Source organism: Ursus arctos, unplaced genomic scaffold (assembly GCF_023065955.2).
Source record: "Ursus arctos isolate Adak ecotype North America unplaced genomic scaffold, UrsArc2.0 scaffold_12, whole genome shotgun sequence".
NCBI classification, from domain to species: Eukaryota; Metazoa; Chordata; class Mammalia; order Carnivora; family Ursidae; genus Ursus; species Ursus arctos.
Genome location: NW_026622786.1, coordinates 50,526,219 through 50,544,942, shown reverse-complemented (window position 1 = coordinate 50,544,942; position 18,724 = coordinate 50,526,219). Strand labels below are relative to the sequence as shown.

The window sequence follows — 18,724 nt, the reverse complement described above, 5'->3', positions numbered from 1 at the left end:
AAAATACACCGTGTCTTGAGGCTAGCATAGAAATTTGTGTTACTAGATGTTGCATGGCTCCTGACTTTATAAAGTAATGCTGTACTGTGTCAAAGAATCAGGAATCAAGTCTTGAGCCCCAAAGGTGAAAGACAGTAGGAACCAAAATGGTGACATTTCCCCCCACTGTGCAAGGGCTTCTGTCCCAGGAGAGGGCACACCCTGAGCGGGAGAACTGGTCTACTTTAACCACATGCTGCCACCCTATTACCTCCACCTTGAGACTGGCTCCTGCCCAGAAGAGCTGCTCTGGGCTGTTCATGGGGAGAAACTTCCACCTGCTCACTGTCCTTCATCCACAGAGAGCTAGAGACCTGAAATCTTGTTTTTAATTAAAAAACTGCTGGTATGTGTCCTCAACTAATTTGTAGATAATTGGACGGGGGGAGGGGGGGTAGACTGATTATGCCAGAGTAAACACTTGAGACGTTACACTCACCATATTTTTCCCATTTTCCTATTGAAAGGGCAGTGGCATTTTTTTGGTGTGTTTTTGTTTCGTGTGTGAGTTTTCCCCAATGACAGTTTTAAAAGGACAACAAGCATTATCTCCTCCACTCATTTATGGAACATAAGAAGTAGGAAGATCAGTAGGAGAAGAAAGGGAAGAAGGAAGGTGGGGGGGGAAGAAGGGGGGATGAACAATGAGAGACTGTGGACTCTGGGAAACAAACTGAGGGCTTTAGAGGGGAGGGGGGTGGGGGAATGGGATAGGCTGGTGATGGGTATTAAGGAGGGCACGTATTGCATGGTGCACTGGGTGTTATATGGAAGTAAAGAATCATGGAACTTTACATCAAAAACTTGGGAAGTACTGTATGGTGACTAACATAACACAATAAAAAATTTTTATAAAAAAATAATAAAATAAAAATAAAAGGACAGCAAGCATCTTTGGGCCCATATGCCCACCATCCTAGGGCTATTACCTATTTTTGCCTATTACCCTCCACAGACACACGAGACTCCCTGATTGTGGCCATAGTTTAATGCTGTTGGTAGAAAACCCAGTGAAAGCACCTTTAGCACACAGTTGATATAAAAATAAAAAGGGAGAACGTTGGCTCAACGCCACTAGGAAAGGCTCTATAATGACAGCTATTCTTTTCTTCTTCCATTTTATTTTAAATATTTTCTGTGTGTTTCTACACATATTTATAATGATCGTTTAAGGGCCTGATAATAGTCCTTTAGGTCAAAAAGTCCTAATATAGTAAATCACTTCCCTAACGCGCTAGATATGTAAGCTGTTGCCAGTCTTTGTTATTATAAATAAGGTTACACTGGCTATCTTCATGCTGTAGCTTTTTTTCATTCCTTTAACTTAGGTCCCCAGCTTCCCTAAATTCCTAACAGTAGAATAAACAGTATTTTGGTTTTAAAAGGGCTATTATTAGCATACAACAATACCACCAACAAAATAATGGGAAACTTCTGAGACCTTGACGTTTTATACATAAAATGGTATTCCTAATGCGGTTTTCATTTGTATTTCTAAGACAATTTGTGAAAATGAATATTTTTTCCCATTTATTAATGGTTTGTCACCTTGAAAAATAAGTTTATACGTTTTGCTTATTCATGTAGTAGGATCTTGATATTTTTGTTAAGAATTTGAATGAGCTCTTCATAGTACATGATAATTGAGAGTTAATATTTGTATTTGCTATAAATATGTTCCCTGTATTCTGAATTTCAGGATAACCATCTTTGCATTTGCACAGCATTTTAATAAATAATAAGCAACAGCAATATCTTGTATTAACCTCATGAGCTAGGACATTGCTTCTTGGCAAAATGCTTGGCTTTTGATTGCTTTTCAAATGTTCATTTACACCCACTTTGATTTTCACGGCAACCCTGTGAGTGAGCTGGGGAATACAATAATTCCCACTGCATACCAGAGAAAACTGAGACCCACACGGGCCAGGTGACTTAAAAAGGGTCACCGAATCTCAGAGACGGCCAAGACTGGACTCTGTCCTTCATTCTCAGAACCAAAGGAACCAAAATAAAGAGATGTATTTTTGTGCAAAATGGATTATTATCCAAAGCACAAATTCTACATCATTTCCTATTTAAAAGGCTTTATACAAAGCATCAGAAAACCACACCTGCTGCGCTAGAGGCTCTCCAGAAATGCTGGCATTTTTTTATTCAGCTTTGTTGAGATATAACTGACAAGTAAAACCGTATGATAGTTTAAGCATATGTCACGGTGATTTGATGCACATTGCAAAAGGCTTCCCAGTGTTTAATTAACACACCCGTCACCTCATATATTTACCTTTTTCTTGGGGTGGGGTGAGAATATTTAAGTTCTGCTTTTCTAGCAAATTTCACTGATACAATACAGTGCTGTCAACTATAGTAACCATGTTTTACATTAGATCCTCAGACCTTATTCATCTTAGAGCTGAAAGTCTTTTTTTAAAAATAATTTTTATTTTGTTATATTATTCACCATATAGTACATCCCAAATTTTTGATGTAAAGTTTCATGACTCATTACTTGCATATAACACCCAGTGCACCATGCAATACATGCCCTCCTTACTACCCATCACCAGCCTATCCCAATCCCCCACCCCCTGCCCCTCTGAAGCCCTCAGTTTGTTTCCTAGTCCATCGTCTCTCATGGCTCATTCCCCCTTCTGTTCACCCCCCCCCTTCATTCTTCCCTGCCTTCTCCTACCGATTTTCCTAGTTCTTATGTTCCATAAATGAGTGAAACCATATGATAACTGTCTTTCTCTGCTTGACTTATTTCACTTAGCATAATCTCCTCCAGTACCAACCATGTTGCTGCAAATGTTGTGTAGTCGTTCTTTCTGATGGCTGAGTAATATTCCATTGTATATATGGACCACATCTTCTTAATCCAGTCATCTGTTGAAGGGCATCTCAGCTCCTTCCACAATTGAGCTATTGTGGACAATGCTGCTATGAATATTGGGGTGCATACGGCCCTTCTCTTCACTACGTCCGTATCTTTGGGGTAAATACCCAGTAGTGCAATTGCTGGATCGTAGAGTTAGAGCTGAAAGTCTTTATCACCCTCTCCCTGTTTCCCCCTAGCCCCTGGCGACCACTTTTCTACTCTGTTTCTATGAGTTTGATTTATTTTGTTTGGGTTTTGATTCCACATATAAATGATACCAGGCAGTATTTGTCTTTCTCTGCCTTATAAGAAATGCTAGTATTATTTTTAGAGAATCCACCAAAACAATGCCTTACATAGCAGACCATCCTTATGCAGTTAAGATAATCCAAATAACTTAGACTTAAATTAAGTGTTGCTTTGTTATTATTTTTTTAACCTGGCATAAATATTACACTGCTTGCAAGTATTCCCTTCCTTTTAGGCTTGATGAAACCACTCTTCTCCTTGAATTTCTATATCACTTTCTACCTTTTATAATAGGTATTTTGGTATATATTTCACCTCTTCTATTGGATGATAAGATCCCAAGGGCCCATAGCATATTTGTGTTTCTATCTCCCAAGAGCCTAGGACCCCGCTCTGCACGGAGGTGGCACGTATTCGGGGTTTTACGGAGAGATGGTGAAGTGCTTTCTATAGTTAAGAGACGACGTTCAAAAAAATTAGTTAAAAATAAGAGCATTAAAGGCTGAATTAACTATGTGCTTTTTGCTACGCCGCTCTTTTTTTTGGCACGCATACCATCATGAGACAGTCTTAATGCATTCTTAGGCCAGAAGTCTGCATTAGCTAAACAATACCAAACTACATTAAACAGAATGTCCAACAATGTTTCCAGCCTTGGACGAATCTGTATAATTCTGTAGATATAACTGTTAGGCTTTTATTTGCAAATTCTGACATAACTCATTCCTCAAAAATTCACTGTGTGTACACACACACAGACACACAGACACACACACACACACACACACACAACTACAAAAGTCCTGGTTCGGCATTTGGGAAAAACGGAGATAAAAATATGGAACATCTGTTTCCTAATATCAGGAAAATTCACAGGAAACGATTAATGTTCACGAGGGAGAAAGAAAAATAATCTGGATCAAATTATAAAATGAAACATCCAAAATTCGCCATGTAGCCTGCGAGTCACCACATCTTCAGAACTGACAGGGAAGATTTCCCATTTAAACTTGTCACGGGAAAAATATTTTTATTTCGTGTATATACAAATAAACAAAAAATTATGTGCCTCCACCCTACATAACATGCTCAGTTCCTAAGTCTCCCCACTGATATTTACGTAACCCTTGGCAGTCTGGGTAGTGGGTGTGTATTTTCATAACGTGATCAGTGCCTTACAGGGCGAATGAAAACCTAGCTAAACTGGATGGTCCCTGGACAGGGAGGATGTGGTTCTTTCGAGAAAAATCTGGAGTGGCTTATGTCTCCCAAGAAGGACTGAAAGGACAGCGGTGGGCAGGGCCATAGCAAGGTCAGAGCAAATGATAGCTGAGGGTGGCGAGTTCTTCCACCATCCTGCCCCCTACAAGCCTTTCTGAACCTGCTAACATGCCTGGCAACGTGGAAGGTGCTGCAGGCACAGCAGAGAACAAGACCTAGGCTCCTCCTCCAGGAGCCTACGGTAAGTCCCATAAACAACCGACGAGGTAACTAGAGCTCCAGCAGCAGGTAAGCCGACTGCACTAAGGACAAGGAGTTCTGAGGGCACGCAGGAGGGGTGCCTATCCCAGTCTAGGATCATCATGGAAGGCTCTCCAGGAGGAGGCAGTGTTGAAACTAACCTGGGGGGGGGGGGCGCGCCTGGGTGGCACAGCGGTTAAGCGTCTGCCTTCGGCTCAGGGCGTGATCCCGGCGTTCTGGGATCGAGCCCCACATCAGGCTCCTCTGCTATGAGCCTGCTTCTTCCTCTCCCACTCCCCCTGCTTGTGTTCCCTCTCTCACTGGCTGTCTTTCTCTGTCAAATAAATAAATAAAATCTTAAAAAAAAAAAAAAAAGAAACTAACCTGGGAAGGACATCCAGGGTTAACGAGAAGATAAAGGAGGGGGGTGGGAGCAAGGCAAAGGAGGAAACAACTTGTGCACATGCCCCAGAGGAAGTGAGTACCTCAGCACGCTGAGGGCTGCGAATGGCTTAGTGTGCAGGGTGGACAGCTTTCGATCAGAGAGACGCCTTACCACCTAAGAGGCATTACCAGGCAGAACCCAAAGCGGGGGGTGGGCACTACAGAGCAGGCCTTATCAGAACCCCATGAGGAAGACAGAATTATCTCCATTTTACAGATAAGTGGCTGGTTTTAGGAGGCCGTTTTAGTGATATTCCTTTCTGTTAGTTGATCCTACTTTTGCTTAAGGAAATCAACTCTTCTTAGTATTCTTGGGACTTTTGGTGTTAGCCCTGTAAGTTCCACACCCCAGAAATCCCCTCAGTGCCATACAACCCTGATGGCTGGTCACCCTACTCAGAGTTCGGGAGGTACATGAAGTGGACAACAAGGTTTATGCCCTAGGCTTTTATATGGGAAATGGTGCAATGTTAGAAGTGATCTACCTGCCCCCGAAATCATCTGGACTGTTTGAGCCACGGGTCCCTCTGCAGTGTCTTGGGGGCTTGAGGGATCCTATATCATTTGCAATAATTCTTACTGAATAATATGTGCAGAGTACAAAGACTAGTTGAGGGCCCAGTGATCACTAGCTGTTGCGCTGAAGGGAAGGAACCACTTACTTAATGCTCATAGAAAACAGCAATTAGCCAGAAGACTGGTCTGAATTTGATTTTTGCTGTTGTTAGCAGAGTTAACCAAACATTTTCAGCTGTAACTTCCGACACTGAAAATCTCCCTAATACAAATTAGTCTACTTATCTACACAGAACAGTACACATATTTGCATGTGTCTTTGTTAACCCGGGATCTTACCTCACCCACGGCGATGGCTTACACCGTTACTGTTCAACAGAGGGAGTTAAAGTTTAGAAGACAAAGAAAAAGAACACAGTTCCCAAAAAAATATGATCCAGACAGGATATTACTTTATGGCTATATTTGACGGGTAGGGGGTGGCTGATAAATCTTTATAGAGAATGACTGGTGGCCAAAAACTGGGCCAGGAAGAATCACAGAAAAGATAATGACCAGGGATTGCGGAGGAGCTAATGGCTACATTTGAGCTTCTGCCAGAGCTGTTGACTCGGGCAGCTGCTGCACAGGGTTCCTGTCTGATAAACGGGAGCAGAAGCTCTTCAAGGGCGCTCCTGTCCTTGCCACAGGGTAACAGTGAAATAGCCCATGCGGCCTTCAGTCAGCAGAAGATGCAGGACTTCAAACCGAGAAGAGTCAAGGGCCCACCATTAAATCCGGACTCAAAGGCGTCCTCCCCAGAAGCTCAGCGAATGTCAGCCAGGCACACTCCCCCTTTGTGAGAACTCCCGACAGGAATGGAGATCCGATCTGGCAACAAACCATGATCTCCCACATATTTCTGGTTACTTTTCAATGAAAAAATGTTTTCGAAGTCCAACCATGCTTGAATAGAGCTATTAAAAAAAAAAAAAAGGCTGCTCAGCAGGGTTGAACTTTTATTAGCCTCAGAAAACTTAAAAAAAAAAAAAAAGCAAAGTTGAGCAGCGTTTATCACTGGTAATATGTAACTGTTTCCCTCTAAAAGTTCCAGCTTCGTGGGAGCATCCTGGATAATGGAGATTCGGCTTCTGGTGAAAATACTCATTTTATCCACACGGCTTAGCTCTCTCATCGTATCACTCCTTTCTATGACCCACTTTCTGTCTGATGCCGATACAGCGAGGAAGACAGTCATCCCCCAGATATCCAGGTGATGATCGCTGCACAGTCAGGCAGCTAAGGGCAGGATGTGGCCAAGGGCACTGCCCTGAGCTGGGGCAGAAAAACAAGACGTGGAAGGTTTTGGTTTCACTCTGCCAGCCCCTTGTCAGGCCTGGATGAGCGACTTCTGCGAAGCCATGGCCTCAGAAGCAAATGGTGTAAGTGCTCCTGGGCTGGGAGGGGCTACCCCACCCTGGTTTGGGGGCTTTGACTCCACCGACTGATTCAGTTTTAAATGACTGCCATCAAAACATGGGTGGGCATTGAGAGTCTTTGTCATTGAAAACCAATCATGGGAGAAGATACAGAGATTCTATGCACGTGTTCATCTTTTCCTGTATCATCAAGATATCAAGAGCTTATAAAAACAAAGAGCCGTGTTCAACATCACCCACTCAAACACGAAATTCTACAGGAAGACGACGACTCGTGAGCGAATCAGCCCAGCTGGCACAACCTTCCTGTTCCTGCACCTGTTCCTGCACCTACCACCTGCTTCCCGGAGAAAGCCACCGTTGCTGCCTCGACTGCACCATTCGTTCGTACCTTCTGCCACACATTCTTAGGAGCCTTCCCATTTTATACACATTCTGAACGACACAGTCTGCTGACCTTCCTTTGGGGAAGTGCACAAGCCCGTACTCACTGCCCCAGAAAAAACTAAAAACTATCACCCAGCGGCAAGAGAAACACACACACCTGTCATTCCCCATGCCACCGGGAAGGGGGTGAAAGGCAGCCCAGGGAACCGGACAATGTTCTCACTGTGGAGCTAGCCACTTCCATGCTCAACCGCTCTCCTTGGGCCCTCCCATTTCTCATTTGTTTATGTATCTACGTGGACAACTCGATTATAAGGTCCCCTGACTGCACAAGCCATACTTTATACTTCTACGTCTTTATCTGCCTTCCCACAAGAATGAGTTCTTTGCTTAACACACCCTAGGTTTCCAACGAAAGGACGGATAAAAAGCCCTGAATTGGACATTTGTAACTAATGGTCTATACCGAACTGCTCACAGTGGCGTAGTGGGAGAGTAACGAAACAGTGAATTTGGAAATTAGGTTCCTATTTATCTCCTATTGCTAAAGCTGGCTTTTGTTCCTATGAACATGTCTCCCCTAATTCTATGAACAGGTGTGGAGACTGATGATGTAAGGCGGTACTTCTTAATGTTTTAAAACTCACACGCACTTTCGATAACCATAAAAACCTTCCCTTCCCTAACCAGATTCTGACGTGCCCTTCCACGGCTGTTCCGGGAAACTATGACGTGCATTCTCAGTCTCCCCTGCTGGATCCTTTCCTCTTCCCTAAATCTGATAACTTTCACATCTACATCTCCACTCCCAGCCTTTCTTCTGAACTCCAGAGTTCTTTATCTGACTTCTTAATATCTTCCCAAGGAAGCCTTACTAGGATGTTGAACTTAACAATGGCCACAACCAAATTCTTCATCATGTCTCCACACTGCTTCTCCCCTGAGGCTCCCAGTGCTAGAAGCGGGACACCACCATTCATGCCCTTGCTCAAGCCCAAATCCTCATTCATCTTTGGCTCCTTTCTCACCTACTGTCCATCCAGTCAATCCACCAGCAAATCCCAACAGCCCTACCTTCAAAACATCTCCCAGATCCAGTCACATCTCAGTGTCTCCTCCAAGCCCCCAGTCCAAGCTGGCAGCATCCCACGTGGATGACTCTCGCAGCCTCCCCGCGGATCTCTGGGCTTTGGCCTTGCCACTTCTCCCACCCCAAGTCTGGTGTCCCTCAGCAAGGGCGCGTCATCAGTCACCTCACTCCCCTGCTTTAAACTCTCCAACGGCTTCCAGGCATGTTCAGCACACATGCGAACCCCCTGGCCTCCCAGGCTCTACGCACGAACTGGCCCTGGCTCACTCTAGCCAGCCACACCGACCTCCCCTTCTCCTCAAATACACCAAGCAAACCGGGGCCTCTGCCAGGCTCAGTAGGTAGAGCATGTGAGTCTTGATCCCAGGGTCCTATGTTCGAGCCCCATATGGGGCGTAGAGATGACTTAAAAAAAAATAAAAATATTTTTAAAGTATTACTTATGTAAGAAAACAAAAACCAAAGAAACCAAATATGCCAAGCCATCTCCTGCCTCGATAGTGAGATATCTATTCTTCCTCGTGCTTCAGCTTCTCAGATACTTTCCAACCTCACTTCTTGCAGGTCTCTGTGACAAGTGTCTTCTCCTCAGAGAGGCCCTGCTCTCTCCTTTCTTACCCCGCTTTACCTTCTTCATAGCACTTAACACTTCCTGGCACTCTATTTTCTATCCTACTGAGTTATTATCCCTTTCCTTCACTGGAATGTAAACTCCATGAGAAAAGGACGTTGTTTGTTCACTGCTGTACCGTCCCCAACCCCTCACCCCCCTGTGCCTGACGTGATGCCTGGCAGAGACGAGGCATTTTTTGGTTACTGAATGAATGCATATTCTCAAATAGCCAAAAATATGTTTTGCAATTTGATTTTCTCATGTTTACATTATGAAAATATTTCCCCCTTTCCCAAGTAAATCATCAGATAGTGTATGATTTTTAAATGACACAGGCCCCCTGCTTAGGTTCTCACATGTCCGCCATCTTTGAAACACGCCACTGGGGAGTGTACTAGGGTACACCATCAACTTGAGGGTCAATAATGTGGTGGGTGAGTTCAATGTATACAAACTCATGGCTGTGTCCTGGGTTTTGATCCAAGCACCTGACATGTTTTACAGTCTTTTGCCTCTGACAAAACCCTTAAAGCTTTATTACCTTAAAAAAAATGCTCAGAGAATTCAACTAATAAAGAGACTGTCTGCCTTATTTATGGTAATGGCAGTGTTTCTTTCAGTTAATTCTGAATACTTCTGGCTCAAATTTCAATGCCAAGTGGTTTGCTACACTACTTTTGTTGCATGTTTCCAAGCAGTTTGGACCCAGTGGCCACAGAAAATACTATTAAGAAAACTTTTCAGAAGAGACCCAGAAGGAAGCAGAGATCCCTCCTGCCACGTTTCTTCCATATATTTGGATTTTCTGGTGGCTTCTTCAATACAGGTGCTTTTCAGAAGAGCAGTGCTCTCCTTCATGAATGAGTCCCGTTTATCATGACACACCAAGTAGTCAGCGTTAGCTCTGGGGGGACAGCCGTTCTCCCAGCCTTCTGGCATGTTCCCAGCACGGCAGTGAATACTACCCTGCCAAGACCAGTAGCTCTCTCTGTGAATTCCACCTTTTTTTCTCTCCTTTACTCGGCCTCTTAGCAGATCTCAGCTTCGGAGACTTCAGTCAACTCACATTTGTCTACTGTGTCCTTTCTCCTTTTCTTAAAACATCATCTTTCTGGAAATTTTGTACGTGAAACTATGGAACTCTCGTATAAACACAAGATATTATTAATCTCCAATCACTCCAGAAAGAAGTCACACATAGCACAGTTCAAGGATATGGTCAAATTCTGACAGTGGAGTTAACATCAATAGAAAACCTTGATCGGCATCAGTTCTGCCCTTTCACCTCCTCAGTAAATAAAGCACAATCAATCCTATGCAGATCATGGTAAACTTTTACTTATATGTGTAAGTATTGCTTTAAAGCTTAAAAACTTTTGATGTGACGTGGAAGCCCACTGAATTGTTTCGGAATGCAAGCTGCCGGGGGGCTAGTCTGAAGAGGAGAACAGCAGATATTGATTAGTGGGCATTTTGTCATCCGAGTCAAAAACTCCCACAAAAACACTTTCTTTTGTTAACCACGAATCTGGGTTCCTAGAAGGTATGTGTGTGCGACTGAACTCTCCAATCTTTGCATCTCTCTCAGGCTGTGCAAGTGGCTTTCTTTTCTTCTGCTGTTCTCTGAACACTGAACATGGGCAGAGCCAACATAAACTATACACTAGTGACATTTTGAACGACCCTCAAATTCCTACACTCTTCTGCAAAGCTTCACTGCCAACACTCCAAAGGCTCCCCCAGCCTCCCTCAAATACTGTTTTACATTTTCTTCTCTTCACTTAGCTTGGTTGGGAAGTATTTTGTTAATAGTCTTTTCTTTGGCCGGTGTCAGCATAGGGTTTCTGGCAAAAGTCAGGGTTGCAGCATTTCAGAGGCCTAGAACTAACTCTAGAAAATATTCCGCTATTTTAACTCTTTTACTCCTGTTTTAACTTCTGCCACTCAAAAAGAAGGAAGGAAAAAAAAATCCTTCATACACACAAGGACACAGAGCCACAAACACATTGCCATCCAGCTTAAAACCAACAGCATCTTAACATCCCGGCTGCGGGCTTACAAATCCTGAACCCCCTAACACAGGTAAAGTCTTATAAATAAATCATATCCACCAAACTTGAACTTCGCCTTTTTTACTTTTTCAGTTTACTTGTGTGAAAATACAGCCGACAGTATGGTTGCCCACCCTCCACACAGCCCTCAACATTTCCCTGCTGACAGAATGCCAGTTTGTTCTGGTAGAGATGCTGTGAGCTCAGGAAAGGTCCTGGCCTCGGGGTGGGCATGTCAACCCAGTGAGGCCTGAGGGGAAGTTTTGTGAGGATGCCGGGAAAGGATTTTGCCTCCTCATAAGAGACAGACGCAGCGTGATCGGTGCCTCACTCGTTCTCAACTTTGAAACTGGTCATGAGGCACAGAACTGTGACAATCATTTGGTGACCACCAAAAAGTAAGTTTCTATTTTAAACTCAACACAGCAAACAGGGTAGATCAAAGGAACAGCATAGGTCCTTAGTGGCAAATGGCAGAAGCAGGTGCCTCCTCCAGACTATCTGAAGATCTGGAGAAATAACCCCCTACATGTTAGGGGCACCATTAGTCATGTTTTCTATCATTTGTAGCTTTCAATATACATGAGATGACAAAAGAGAGGTTTATGGCTTCTTAATTTGGTTCCCTTTAACTTAGAGATGAGAAAATTTGCTTGGCAAACCTCAAGGTAATAGGGCAAATATTAGTACAGAGGCCCTCAAGTCATTCTAATCCACAGTGATTGTTCCATCCATCCAACTATCCATCTAACCAACCAACCATACACCTATCCATCCATCCATCCATCCATCCATCCATCCATGCATTCAACTATCCATCTAACCAACCAACCATACACCTATCCATCCATCCAACCATCCATCCATTTAACAATCCATCCATCCATCCATCCATCCATCCATCCATCCATCCATCCATGCATTCAACTATCCATCTAACCAACCATTTAACCATCCAACCATCGAATCACCCATCCATCTTTTCTTTTATTCTGCCAAAAACCAACTGCTGAGCCCCCTACCCTGGGCTGGGCACTAGAAGTACAAACAACCCAAAGGACAGAAAATACATCCATTTCAGAGATAAAGGACACTGAGGTTCAGAAGGTTTAAATGTTTTTTCCCCAAACACAAGTCTACAAGTGGCAGAGTTAAGAGTCAAATCTAGGACCACCTGAATCACAGGCTTGTGCTTTTCACTATACCACACAGCTTCAAATCTAGCCATCATTTTGTTAGCCTAATTTAGAAATAATAAGAACTGGATTGAGTTTTAATATTCTGCAATTTTTACTACCCCCACCCTACCATTTGCCTTTAAGCTAAAGTAGTTACACTGTACTGTATCTAGACATTCTGCTTCACCAAGACCAAATGTCCACTGTTCACCTGGAAGTCTGACTGACACTGTGTTTACAGGATGGGAATGTCACAATGATGACTTCTGCTTCCACGGCATTCAGCTTGAATCTATGTACCATCAGCTGGGGACCTTTTCTACCTTGCTCACCTGTGCCTGGTACTCTCTGAGAGCACATGACAGGTCCTCCCTACATATCTGCTAATTAAATGAAGAAAAATAAGCCAAAGAATAAGGTGCTGTCTCAGGGAATCCTGAATGCCAGTTCTTAAGACTCTTAGTTTAATGAGTTGATATCACTTCCAAGACCTTGGCAGGGAGTGTCATTCCAGAAGGTGCATAATAAGTTGCTGACTGAGCAATCTGTACATGATGTTTATAGCAAATATATTCTTGTGAAACCCTGGAAAGAGCCCAAATGTCTAGTACTTGGATAGAAAGTTAAACCAATGGCTACTTATCAGCCCAGGGGATTATTTTATTGCCATTACAAGGAGAAAGATGTGGAGTGTGAGGACACAGGACAAGGGCAACATGAACCAAGGTTAGATGCAAAAGCAGATCAACAAAGAGAATGTATACGCTGATCCCAACTATGCAAACATACACACACGGACAGTGGCATTAGAACGTGAGTCTAGAAATCAGAGAGGGAGACAAACCATAAGGAACTCTTAATCATAGGAAACAACCTGAAGGTTGCTGGAGGCGGGTGGGTGGAGTAACTGGGTGATGGACATGAATGAAGGCACGTGATATAATGAGCACTCGGTATTATGAAAGACAATGAACCACCGAACCCTACCCCTGAAACTAGTAATAAATTCAATTAACATACAATGTAAGTAAAAAAAATTTTTTTAAAAGAATGAGTCTGAACTCCTAAGGATAGTTCTTAAGGGCCCAATAAAAATTCAGAATCTAATAAAATCACTCACAATTGGCTTTTCTTTCTACTACTTTATCTCCATAGACCTTAGGATCAATATTACAGAATTCTTACAAAACGCATGTTCACAGTTGAACATGTAACCGGTTTGAAAAACATGCCTTCTAGGTGCCTATGATGAAAATGAATGCTCTACTGATGAAAGACATCCATTTATTTGCCAAGCTCAACATCAACCTTGTTCTCAGTGCCTGAAGACCACATGATAATGAATGCCCCACGTGTGGGTTATGTGTGTGAAAAGCACAATACGTGACACTTTCCAAACTACACATCAGATAACCCAGTTGGCTTTGCAGGGACAATCATTCCTTGCTGAGACTGGCACACTCGGGATGCTTTCTGCTTGAGGCCTTCGTTTCTACACCCTTTCCTTGGCTAACTCTGGCTTCTTCCAGAATTTCTGCACTTGGGTGCGCCTCCCTCAAAGAACAACAATGGGTACCATTTATTCAATATCTACTAGGCACAGTTGTAAGCACTTTCTATGAGCCCCACTTCAACCTTGTCTTCCCTTCTACCCCAGACACGGAGTACATGACAGATAGCAGATGCTCAGTAAATACATGTTGACCCACTGAATTATTCCACTTCAGTTCAGTTAATTCTCATGTCCACACTGAGAAGGATGTATTATAATTACCAAAATTTTATAGATGGGGTACAGAGAGGTAAAGTCAATTGCTTAATGGCTAACATTTTGCTAAGGTCAACAGGAAAGGATTAGTTATCTTTCTACTTCAGCTCACCTCCATTTCAATACCTGGCTCCTTCTAACTTGGAATATCACACTTTTATGAATTAAAAAGTAACTGACAGAACACAAAAAGTCATGCTCACAAAAATAATTTCTAAAATTCCTTTTCTACTCATTCTTAACTTGTCCTGTCATTAAGATGCAGACTCTTGAAAGGTAGGGACCCCCCTATCCGTTACCACTTCACTGAAAGATAGATGCCCCCCAAGAGGTGTCACCAAGTACAGGACATGTAGAGAAAGGCAGTCCTACTGAGTGTCCAGCACTTAGATGTGTAAGCACAGTTGAGTCAGGCAGCACAAAACCATGAGTTAAACTGACTGGGGGGGGGGGGGGGACAACTCAAGAATGAATAACACAAAAGACCTAACATTCCACGCCTTAATCTCAAAAAGCCCAACCCAAGCATGTGGCTTGAGGAAAACGGCCCCTTGCCATGGTAGTTCTGACTCTGTGAAAATCTCCAACTGATTTTATTCAACTGACTCCCAGTAACACTTTTCATACTTTGCCTGAAGAAGTTCCTAGAAAATGGGGTGGGGGATGGAGGGAAAAAACAATCAGTCCAATTTCAGTCAGCAGGGATGCTGTCTCTGGCATGTTCCCAACATGGGCACACCGCATTTCACAAGAAAACCACTCCCTCAAAGCCAAGGCTTCTCTCAGGTGACAGAGCCAGCCAGGCTCTTCAAGTTCTGTTGCCCGCAGGGTTGAGGCAACCAGCGCCCCCACTGGCACCACAGTATCACCACAATGGCCTCGCAACAAGCTTCCCAGATTCAAATGCTCTCTCCTCAGATCTTCAGTCTGCCCTCCTGTTTTGTTTTGTTTTAAAGATTTTATGAGAGAGAGAGATTGAGAGCACGCGTGTGCATGAACAGGGGGAAGGGCAAGGGTGGAAGGGGGGGAGAGGGAGACAGAGCGAGAGAGAAAGCATGTGAGGGCCAGAGAGCATCTCAGGCTGACTCCGTGCTGGCGTGAGCCCCACGTGGGGCTAGAATCCACGACCCTGAGATGAAACCAAGAGACGATGCTTAACCGACTAAGCCATCCAGGTATCCCTCCTGTTTGTTTTCTAATGCTCTACACAACATGAGGCTACTTGAACTAACCAATCTCTTCCTTCCCCTACAATGTTGATTTTCCCTCCCATCCTCTTCCTCTCCTCACACTCACCTCTCAGCCACGCTGTTGCCCCAGGCTGGAATGCCCTCTGTCCCTTCAAATCCTATCAGGCCCTGCTAACTCCACCTCCTCCAAGCCAACTCCCTCACCTCCACCTCCCTGACTGACTTCCAGTCACCTTCCTGTATGTTAAGCCCTTTTGTGGAAAGAAACAGACTCTCTAGAGTGACCTCAGTTATTAGACACTTATTGTAAGGATATACAGACATTAAGAGCCACAGGGACAGGTCTCACTGAGAACCACCCCCCACCCCAAAAAAAAGGTCAAGAACTTGAAGGAACCAGGATAGCCTCCAGAACTAGATTCCCTGGTCTTCTAACAGCAGCAGGACTGTGGAGTCCCTGACAGATGATGATCTCGCCTTTTCTTCTCGGCTTCTTTTGCTCCTGCCACACATCTTGGGTCTCCCCTCTGCTTCCTCATAGTTTCTGCGGACTCAGAATCTGCCCAGTGGCCTCTCTCTGATTGTCTTTCCAGCCCACAGATTAGAACGCCACTGGGCAACTCTCCCTGCCTTGGGTGTCTTTCATGCACAAATTCTTATAAAGAATCCAATTCGGCCTTTACAATGGGCTGAGGCCTTCACAGCAGACCATGATGCTTGCCAGACTATTGCTACCTTAGGGTCAGGGGCTCTTCTCGACCCAGTCAACTGTGGCTAAGACAGAAAGGTCAGGGGAGAAGTCGCATTAGTTAGGAACATGGCCATTTTTAACAGTCTAGGCTGCTTCCCTCAGCAGAAACTCGATTTTTTAGAAGGGGCTACAGGCATGGCAGACATGTTTACTCGTCTCTCTGGCAAATGGCTTTTCTTCATATCTCTAATACACTTACAGTAATATGCATTCCTAGCAAGGCCTGGCCATGGATGACAGAGCACTGCATACAATTCGACAGTCACGTCATGCCTATTTGTCCTGATACTGTACCTAGCTAGGTAGTGCCAGAGAACCCAGAACCACAGGACTGTTATGGAGGAACTTCACTGGAGGAGAGACTTAAGTTCTCACGGGTGTACGCCAGTGGGTAGAAACCTTCACACACAGTTCTCATAGAGCAGTTCTCCAACTTTTTGGTCTTAGGGTCCCTTTACACTCTTCGAAATTGCAGATCACCAATGGCTTCTGTTTATTTGGCTTCATCTATTGATATATCATTAGAAATTCAAACAGAAGTTTTGAAAATACTAATGCATTAAAAATGTAACGGATAAATCCATTAAATCTCAACAAAAGTGACATTTTATGAAAAACAACTGCTTTCTAAACCAAAACAAAAAATTCAGTGAGGGGGCGCCTGGGTGGCACAGCGGTTAAGCATCTGCGTTCGGCTCAGGGCGTGATCCCGGCGTTATGGGATCGAGCCCCACATCAGGCTCCTCTGCTATGAGCCTGCTTCTTCCTCTCCCACTCCCCCTGCTTGTGTTCCCTCTCTGGCTGGCTGTCTCTATCTCTGTCAAATAAATAAATAAAAAATTTAAAAAAAAATTTAAAAAAAAATTCAGTGAGAAGACTAGATTCACATTTTTTCTAAAACTCCTTAATGTCAAGTCTTTGCAAATCTCTAATAGAAGACAGCTGGATTCTCTTTTCTGCTTCGGAGTTCAGTCTGCTGTGATACGTTATCTGGGCTGTCACAGATGAAGCAGTCCAACCTCACACAGATATAGACGGAAAGCTTTTACAGTGGCTATTTTTCTTTGATACTACACCAAAACTTAACAAGTGATGATTTCTTAAAGGTTAGCTCAAACCCTCTCAATGAACATTTCACACTCTGCTACATTAAAACTGATTCAGCTATCCTGCATTTGAATAGAACTTTTACTCACGCAGGGGGTGTAGCATGTTGGTTACTGAGAAATACAGGTTCACTGAATCACCCAGGTTTTCCAAATGCTGACACATTTCATCACACAATATCAAAAGAGCCCGCTCGTTAACATCACCACGGGTCTCACCGGAAAATCATTCAGTATACTCTCTTGAAGTAATCTCTGGGCAGCTGTCAAGCTGATGGTAGCAGGTACAAGTTCTATACAATTCCAATTTTTGCTTGAAAGGTAGAATTTTATCACGGGCAACAAATACTGACAGTTGTTTCTCTTGAAGTGACAGCCTGGCTTTGTTCTTTTTCGAGAAACTGTCCAACAAAGACCCAAGTGTGAATAGTCACAGTTTGTCTACCAGACATTCTTTCAAGTAAAAATGGGGTTAGTTCAGCTTGCAGCTCAAATAATGACACAAGTGTTTTTCCTGGAGACAATCATCACTTTATTATCAGAAGAGCTTTATTCTCCCAGTTGTGTCACACAGAATATGAAAAGATGTGCCTTCGAGGGTTGAGACTTAATAGAGTTAATCATTTTTACTGCTTCAAGGACACACTTATGTGAAAATGGCATTTTTTTAAAACTGGGAGTGTGGGGTAGTGAGGAATGTGGGCATTAGTACCATTTGGTGCCACTGCCTTATTACTGATTAGGCACCAAGAGTTTTAGCCTCATTGCTTTTGCATCATTCCAAATGTCAATATGATGAAAAAGTCAAATAATATTTTAATATTATAAAAATAAATTCAACTTTGTAGATACCCTGAAAGGATCTTGAGGCTCTCAGGGTCTTTGAACCACACCTTGAAAAACACTGTTCAAAAATGTGCTTAATAAATATTCCTGAATCCCTCGACGAAAGAATAAACCCTCATATTAAGCATGGAGGTTCTGGAAAGGTTTAATGGATGAGATACCTTTCCAGTGGGACCATCAAGACCGCATAGGATGTTTAAAGGTACAGGAGGGTGGGAGGAGCACAAGCAAGGGAAGAGCTGGAAATATGCAGGGAAGCTTTCTAGAGCAGAAGCAGAAGCAAACACACACAAGTTTAGATCAGCAGCATCTTACATGTAGCAAAGCACGGCCATGCCCCTCCACCTCCGCCCGTTCCCCCACAACAGCCCAGTGAGATGGGTGTTGTCAACATCCCTGTTGTGCAGAGAGGGAAATGGAGGTCAGTCTGCAGCTCTTTGAAGGCAGGGACTAGACTTGCGTTCCTCATAATGAAGACTGGAAATACTCACACGGTGACCAGCATGCCAAAGGCACGTAACAAATATTCACTGAATTAAGTGAACCCATGAGGCTCACAGAAATTCGTTATCTGCTCAGGATCACACAGCCAGCAAGTGGTGGCTCAGGACCAGACCCAGGTCTTCTGGCACCAGATCCCACGTCGTTCCCACCGTGCCCTCACGTCTTCAAAGTGACAGAAAGCAGGGTCATGCTGTGGGGGGCTTGGATATCAGCACAAGTGGTTTATGAACCG

At 43.7% G+C, this 18,724-nt stretch overlaps 1 protein-coding gene and 1 long non-coding RNA gene across 4 annotated transcripts in view; one reads left to right on the top strand and one right to left on the bottom strand.

Moving 5' to 3' along the window:
• The window catches only part of GNG12 (G protein subunit gamma 12), a 124,397-nt gene that overhangs the window by 81,394 nt on the left and 24,279 nt on the right, over positions 1 to 18,724 (bottom strand). The window lies entirely within an intron of this gene.
• On the top strand, positions 4,349 to 11,219 carry LOC130543446 (uncharacterized). Its single transcript, XR_008958808.1, has 2 exons — positions 4,349 to 4,678; positions 6,678 to 11,219. It is a non-coding gene; the product is annotated as an uncharacterized LOC130543446 (long non-coding RNA).